The sequence below is a fragment of the Oncorhynchus gorbuscha genome, linkage group LG14 (assembly GCF_021184085.1).
Source record: "Oncorhynchus gorbuscha isolate QuinsamMale2020 ecotype Even-year linkage group LG14, OgorEven_v1.0, whole genome shotgun sequence".
In the NCBI taxonomy this organism is placed as follows: domain Eukaryota; kingdom Metazoa; phylum Chordata; class Actinopteri; order Salmoniformes; family Salmonidae; genus Oncorhynchus; species Oncorhynchus gorbuscha.
Genome location: NC_060186.1, coordinates 8,031,075 through 8,039,335, shown reverse-complemented (window position 1 = coordinate 8,039,335; position 8,261 = coordinate 8,031,075). Strand labels below are relative to the sequence as shown.

The window sequence follows — 8,261 nt, the reverse complement described above, 5'->3', positions numbered from 1 at the left end:
AAAGGCTTTTGTTTCCATTCTTCAGATGAATGTACTAATTGGAAGTGGCTCTGGATAAGAGTGTCTAAATGTAAACGTAGCTCTAAAGGCTTTTGTTTCACGTCTTCAGATGAATGTATGCTAATTGGAAGTGGCTCTGGATAAGAGTGTCTAAATGTAAGCGTAGCTCTAAAAGGCTTTTGTTTCACGTGCCTTCAGATGAATGTACCTAAAGTGGAAGTGGCTCTGGATAAGAGTGTCTAGAAATGTAAACGTAGCTCTAAAAGGCTTTTGTTTCACGTCTTCAGATGAATGTACTAATTGGAAGTGGCTCTGGATAAGAGTGTCTAAATGTAAACGTTAGCTCTAAAAGGCTTTTGTTTCCATTCTTCAGATGAATGTACTAATTGGAAGTGGCTCTGGATAAGAGTGTCTAAATGTAAACGTAGCTCTAAAAGGCTTTTGTTTCCATTCTTCAGATGAATGTACTAATTGGAAGTGGCTCTGGATAAGAGTGTCTAAATGTAAACGTAGCTCTAAAAGGCTTTTGTTTCACGTCTTCAGATGAATGTAGTAATTGGAAGTGGCTCTGGATAAGAGTGTCTAAATGTAAACGTAGCTCTAAAAGGCTTTGTTTCCATTCTTCAGATGAATGTACTAATTGGAAGTGGCTCTGGATAAGAGTGTCTAAATGTAAGCGTAGCTCTAAAAGGCTTTTGTTTCCATTCTTCAGATGAATGTACTAATTGGAAGTGGCTCTGGATAAGAGTGTCTAAATGTAAACGTAGCTCTAAAAGGCTTTTGTTTCCATTCTTCAGATGAATGTACTAATTGGAAGTGGCTCTGGATAAGAGTGTCTAAATGTAAACGTAGCTCTAAAAGGCTTTTGTTTCCATTCTTCAGATGAATGTACTAATTGGAAGTGGCTCTGGATAAGAGTGTCTAAATGTAAACGTAGCTCTAAAAGGCTTTTGTTTCCAGTCTTCAGATGAATGTACTAATTGGAAGTGGCTCTGGATAAGAGTGTCTAAATGTAAACGTAGCTCTAAAAGGCTTTTGTTTCCAGTCTTCAGATGAATGTACTAATTGGAAGTGGCTCTGGATAAGAGTGTCTAAATGTAAACGTAGCTCTAAAAGGCTTTTGTTTCCATTCTTCAGATGAATGTACTAATTGGAAGTGTCTGGATAAGAGTGTCTAAATGTAAACGTAGCTCTAAAGGCTTTTGTTTCCGTCTTCAGATGAATGTACTAATTGGAAGTGGCTCTGGATAAGAGTGTCTAAATGTAAACGTAGCTCTGTAAACGTAAGACTTGATTTAACTGATAATGCTCTTAAATAACTAAAGACTTGTGAACACTGTGGATTTAATAGCTGAATCAGTTGTTACTTTCAGCATGAAACAAACCATTCACCCACTGCAGTTCTGCAGGACCGGAGTTGCTATTCCCTGTTGTACAGTGATGTGATCATAAAATATGTACACAAAACTCTATGCATGGCAACATTTACATATCCAAGGTGTACATTTATTTTTGCATTCAAAATGCTGTGTAGTCAGTACTTCAACTTGTACTTGAGTCGTTGCTCAACCTACAAACTGTCTGAACTGATGCTAATAAATGTGACACTAACCAGCCACTTATCTGTCACTTATGTTAAAATATATCTAGTACAGGTCGCGTGTGCTGTGTCATTCTGTGGTAACAACACCGCTTATTTAAGATGCAAATGAGATCAAGGTGTGTAAGAGTCATTTAAATGGAAGAGGTGACCTACCAAAAGTAGCTCTGGTACTTTTAAGTCCTTTGAGTAGAACTAGGACACCATAGCACAGGTAAAAACCATACTGAAAGATCGCTCAGCATGATTCAATGGGAGCGCAGCATCGGTCTGGTTTTAAACAGGCTAAGGACATTAACAATCCTTGGTGAAATCTAGCAGCTTTGACTGTTTGGTGATTTAATTCCAGTAACAACATGCTTCTTTTAATCATTTGCTCATTTTTATTCAGCATAAATTTTTTAATACAATGACAAGGGCTGTCATAAGGAAACAAATTCAAACACTGTTTTCTGCTGCGGCAGACAGAGACACACAGAGAGAGACAGAGAGAGACAGAGAGAGACAGAGAGAGACAGACAGAGAGAGAGACAGAGAGAGACAGAGAGACAGAGAGACAGAGAGAGACAGAGAGAGAGAGACAGAGAGAGAGACAGAGAGAGAGACAGAGAGAGAGAGAGAGAGAGAGAGAGAGAGAGAGAGACAGACAGACAGAGAGAGAGACAGAGAGAGAGAGACAGAGAGAGAGAGACAGAGAGAGAGACAGAGAGAGAGAGACAGAGAGAGACAGAGAGAGAGAGAGACAGAGACAGAGAGAGAGACAGAGAGAGAGACAGAGAGAGACAGAGAGAGAGAGAGAGAGATCATCATGTCACCATCATATGTAAACATTACAGAAAGAGGGGAGGAGGAAGATGAAGTAAAATGCTGTTTGTCAAGGTGTTCTGGCCACGGGAGAGAGAGAAGAAGAAAGACGAGAATAAAACACTCCTAACATAAACGTCATTAAATGTCATATCACATAGGTATACATCAAGGACAGAAATAAAAGCTCGTCCGGTTGGTGGATCTCGAGCTAGCTTTTTAAAATTAACTTCATAAAACATAGCATTATTCATTTCTGTCATTCATTAAGGAAGCGTTTCTCTCTGCAAAAAGCTGTTAATAATAAAAAGTGAATGGATCCTCTTCTCAAGGGGCTAGCCCCTTTCCTGTACAACGGATAGGAGGGATTGGCTGTGGTAGGGATAGGGCAAGGTAGCGATGCTCATGATTAGTGTGGCGTATGACATCACTAACCAGGAAAGGATGACATGGCAGTTAACGGAGCTCTGCAGCGGGGGGGCATGATAAAGACAACTGGTAGTGGCTCAGGAAGGGTGGAGAAGAGGAAGGATTGGACAGTCACTGAGTTCATAGCTTCTTAGCGTGCTCTTTCAGAGTCCGGAGGGAGGAGGATGAGGAGGAGGAAGGGATGTGCAGAGTAGCAGGAGAGAGGACCAGGAGGATGAGGATGAGGAGGAGGAAGGGATGTGCAGAGTAGCAGGAGGAGGACCAGGAGGATGAACATGGAATAAAAGGAAGAGAGAGAGACAATGCTTGTCCTTTACTTTGTTTTATTTTCGTTGAATCGTTTTCTGTCACTTTTTCTCGTCCAATGAGTGCATCTCGTCTTCCGCGTTGGTCTTTGGAATGGCGCCGTGCGCTTTTCATTTTTTTAGTTTGTAGCCAAACTCGTCTGCGTCGTCGTCACGGAAGTCTCCGTAGCGCCAGATGTTGAGCTGAGAAAACATGAGACAGAAAAGACCATGAGCGCTTAGTGAATAGCTGACAATAAAACAGACAAGCAACAGTCTCAATTAAGAGAGAGAGAGAGACAGCGAGAGAGAGCGAGAGCAAGAGAGAGCAAGAGCAAGAGAGAGCGAGACAGCGAGAGAGGTAGCCATGAGAGACAGGGACAGGTAGACAGAGGTTGAAAGGTAGAGAGAGAGAGAGGTATAGAGAAAACATCAGTGTACTCTCACACCTCAGTGAGAACGAGGGGAGCATCATCATTTAATCCTTTCCAGAAGGGCCCCGGTGCTTCAGCCGCATCCCTGTCTATTCCCTCTATTCCATTAAATTCACTCCGCTGAGCTCTTCATCCCTCATCAAGCATCCAGGCAATTTCCTGCTAAACGTTCCGTTTGACGCGCAATGGGAAGGGCGGTGGTAGTGTGTGTGAGGGGGCATTGTAGGTGGGAACGAGCAAGAAGTTGTGTGTGTGTGAGAGATGTTTCACGACACCAACCAAGGCCCCCTCCTCTCATCATCAGCAGCGTGTGTTCAGCTGTTAACATGACGATTCACAGCCAATTAGCGACCATGCTAATTTACGCTAGTCGTTAGGAAGCGGCTGCCATGTTGTCAATGTTGTCTTTCCTGTTTCTCTTCCGTCGATGCATCGTCACTCCTAGCAGCCATTTGGAGAACTACATCTCATTTACACCAACTTTGCCTTTGATTGGACGATTGTTTGAGCATGGCGTTGTGTGATTGGACAATATGTCAAAGCAGTGAGAGCGTTTGTCTTGCTGCTGAAGAGAACGGTGCCTTCTTGAAGGTCACAGTGTTTAAGGACGATAAAATGGATGCCACCTGTTTACCATAAAGCAGGTAAAACAAGCACCCCAAATTAGACAAACTAATCTATATAAGGTCATTGGGCTATGCTCTTGGGCAAGATACAGTAAATAGTTACTGTATAACTAGGAGTATTAGGATTGAGCGGTGCAAGGATAATGAAACTGGGCTGATACGTTTTGTATATGCTCTGTCATCTGACTAGACGATTGGCTAGTGTACCTAAAACAGGTAGAACCACCTGCGTTTGGATTGGTTGCTGTGCTGTGAGCGGACTCGGGGGGTGTGTGGAGGTGGGCAAGCGGACCCTGGGGTGTGTGGAGGTGGGCAAGCGGACCCTGGGGTGTGTGGAGGTGGGCAAGCGGACCCTGGGGTGTGTGGAGGTGGGCAAGCGGACCCTGGGTGTGTGGAGGTGGGCAAGCGGACCCGGGGGTGTGTGGAGGAGGAGCAAGCGGATCCCTGGGGGTGTGGTGGAGGGCGGCGGACCTGGGGGTGTGTGGAGGTGGGCATGGACTCAGGAGGTGTGGAGGTGCAAGCGGACCCTGGGGTGTGTGGAGGGGCAAGCGGACCCTGGGGTGTGGAGGTGGGCAAGCGGACCTCGGGGGTGTGAGGAGGTGGGCTTGACTCCTGGGTTGTGGAGGTGGGGTGTTTTACCCGGTGGAGGTGGGCGTTTGACCCTGGGTGTGTGGAGGTGGGCAAAGCGGACCCTGGGGTGGGTGGAGGGGGAAGCGGACCCCTGGGGGTGTGTGGAGGGGGACAAGCGATCCTGGGTGTGTGGAGGTGGGCAAGCTGACCCGGGGGTGTGGAGGTGGGCAAGCTGACCCTGGGGGTGTGTGGAGGTGGGCAAGCGGGACCCTGGGTGTGTGGAGGTGGCAAGCTGGACCCTGGGGGGTGGAGGTGGGCATGACCCCTGGGGTGGAGGTGGGCATGGACCCTGGGGTGGAGGTGGGCAAGCGGACCCTGGGGTGTGTGGAGCTGGGCAAGAGTCCTGTGTGCCATGTGGATACTATCCTTTCTCCCTCTCCTCTCTGCTTTCTTCCACTGGGGCCTGCACAGACTGTGGGCCAGCATTCATTTAGACAGCACTGCCTGCCACTGAGATGTCATGTCTTCAGAGAACAGACAGGTGGAGAGAAAGACAGAGGGACAGAGAAATGAAGGAGAGCCCTTTTCTCTACTAGTAGCTGTAAATTACAGCTTTGGAAACACTGTTTACCTGTCATGCTAATAAAGCCAGGCTGGAATTTGTATTGTGTTGAGCGAGCTAGTACGAAACAGGGAGAAAAGTGAGAAAGAGGAGAGAGTTAGAGAGAGAGGTAGCGAGAGAGAGAGCGAGCTAGTACGAAACAGGAGAGAGAAAAGTGAGAAAGAGGGAGAGAGTTAGAGAGAGAGGTAGCGAGAGAGAGAGCGAGCTAGTATGAAACAGGGAGAAAAAGAGAAAGAGGGAGAGAGTTGGAGAGGGTAGCGAGGAGAGAGGAGCCATATGAAACAGGGAGAGAGTTAGAGAGGTGGGAAGGAGAGAGGGAGCTAGTGAGAAACAGGGACAGAAAAGTGAGAAAGAGGAGAGAGTTAGAGAGAGAGAGAGGAGAGTACTAAACAGGGAGAGAAAAGAGAAAGAGGGAGAGAGTTGGAGAGAGGTAGCGAGAGAGAGAGGGATTAGTATGAAACAGGGAGAGAGTTAGAGAGGTAGCGAGAGAGGGAGCTAGTATGAAACAGGGAGAGAGTTAGAGAGGTAGCGAGGAGAGGGAGCTAGTAAGAAACAGGGACAGAAGATAAGAGGATAGAGTTAGGAGAGAGAGAGGAGCTATAACGAAACAGGAGAAAAGGAGAAAGAGGGAGAGAGTCGTGGGACATGCGTTTCCGCATATATATATTCACAATGAAACCAGGGACAGAAAAGTGAGAAAGAGGGAGAGAGTTGGAGAGAGGTAGCGAGAGAGAGAGGAGCTAGTATGAAACAGGGACAGAAAAGTGAGAAAGAGGGGAGAGTTAGAGGAGAGGTAGCGAGAGAGGGAGCTAGTATGAAACAGGGACAGAAAAGTGAGAAAGAGGGAGAGAGTTAGAGAGAGAGGTAGCGAGAGAGAGAGGGAGCTAGTATGAAACAGGGAGAGAAAAGTGAGAAAGGGAGAGAGTAGGTAGAGAGGTAGCGAGAGAGAGAGGGAGCTAGTATGAAACAGGAGAGATTTAGAGAGGTAGTGAGAGAGAGGGAGCTAGTATGAAACAGGGACAGAAAAGTGAGAAAGAGGGAGAGAGTTAGAGAGAGAGAGGGAGCTAGTACGAAACAGGGAGAGAAAAGTGAGAAAGAGGGAGAGAGTTGGAGAGAGGTAGCGAGAGAGAGAGGGAGCTAGTATGAAACAGGGAGAGAGTTAGAGAGAGGTAGCGAGAGAGGGAGCTAGTATGAAACAGGGACAGAAAAGTGAGAAAGAGGGATAGAGTTAGAGAGAGAGAGGGAGCTAGTACGAAACAGGGAGAGAAAAGTGAGAAAGAGGGAGAGAGTTGGAGAGAGGTAGCGAGAGAGAGAGGGAGCTAGTATGAAACAGGGACAGAAAAGTGAGAAAGAGGGAGAGAGTTAGAGAGAGAGGTAGCGAGAGAGAGAGGGAGCTAGTATGAAACAGGGACAGAAAAGTGAGAAAGAGGGAGAGAGTTAGAGAGAGAGGTAGCGAGAGAGAGAGGGAGCTAGTATGAAACAGGGACAGAAAAGTGAGAAAGAGGGAGAGAGTTAGAGAGAGAGGTAGCGAGAGAGAGAGGGAGCTAGTATGAAACAGGGACAGAAAAGTGAGAAAGAGGGAGAGAGTTAGAGAGAGAGGTAGCGAGAGAGAGAGGGAGCTAGTATGAAACAGGGAGAGAAAAGTGAGAAAGGGGAGAGAGGTAGAGAGAGGTAGCGAGAGAGAGATGGTTTAGCATGAAACAGGAGAGATTTTAGAGGTAGTGAGAGAGAGGAGCTAGTATGAAACAGGGACAGAAAAATTGAGAAAGAGGGAGAGAGTTAGGAGAGGAGAGCTAGTCTGAAACAGGAGAGAAAAGTGAGAGAGGGAGAGAGTTGGAGAGAGGTAGCGAGAGAGAGGGAGCCTAGTATGAACAGGGAGAGTTAGAGAGGTAGTGAGAGGAGCTAGGAACAACAGGACAGAAAGAAGTGAGAAAGAGGGATAGGAGTTAGAGAGAGAGTGGAGCTAGTACAGAAACAGGAGAGAAAAGGAGAAGAGGGAGAGAGTTGGAGAGGTAGCGAGGAGGAGGAGCTAGTATGAAACAGGGACAGAAAAAGTGAGAAAGAGGAGAGAGTTAGAGAGAGAGGTAGCGAGAGGAGAGACTAAAGTATGAAAACAGGGACAGAAAAGTGAGAAAGAGGGAGAGAGTTAGGAGAGAGAGGTAAAGCGAGAGAGAGAGGGAGCTAGTATGAAACAGGGACAGAAAAGTGAGAAAGAGGAGAGAGTTAGAGAGAGGTAGCGAGAGAGAGAGGGAGCTAGTATGAAACAGGGAGAAAAGGAGAAAGTGAAAGGAAGGAGAGATGTAGCGAGAGAAGAGGGAGCTAGTATAAACAGGGACAGAAAAGTGAAAAGAGGGATAGAGTTAGAGAGAGGTAGCGAGAGAGGAGAGGGAGCTAGTATGAAACAGGAGAGAAAGTGAGAAAAGGGAGGAGGTAGAGATGTAGAGAGAGAGGGGAGCAAGAGATAGAGAGAAACTTACCCTGGCAGTCTTGGCAGACTCCTGACCGTTGAGATACTCCGTCACCTGAGAGAGAGAACATGCATTAGTGTTGCAACTAAACCAGACTGAATTCTGTGGAGAGAAACACATTGGGTGCATTCCAACTCTCTAATGTAGCCTCCGACTCGTCTCCTTTCCTTCATTGAAAATCGTCTCAGTGCAGATGAATGAGAAGGACGCCACTTTAGACTATCAACACGCACCGACAAACACCTTCCCACCCATACATTCATAACACACATGTCGACAGGCTTCATTGGTAGCACTGCATTGCACATGGTAACAACAAAAACAGCTAGGTCATCATCAGATCAATAGGAAACGCGGATGCTAACCGCTAGCCCACGTGCTAACCACTAACAACAGCGAGCAATCCAAACCAAGTGGCTCTCGT

At 46.6% G+C, this 8,261-nt stretch overlaps 1 long non-coding RNA gene across 1 annotated transcript; it reads right to left on the bottom strand.

The window, feature by feature from the left end:
* Window positions 1–3,142: 3,142 nt before the first annotated feature.
* Window positions 3,143–7,981, bottom strand: LOC123994579. Its single transcript, XR_006831671.1, has 2 exons — window positions 7,847–7,981; window positions 3,143–3,321 (listed from the first exon to the last, which is right to left on the bottom strand). It is a non-coding gene; the product is annotated as an uncharacterized LOC123994579 (long non-coding RNA).
* Between the last annotated feature and the right edge of the window lie 280 nt (window positions 7,982–8,261).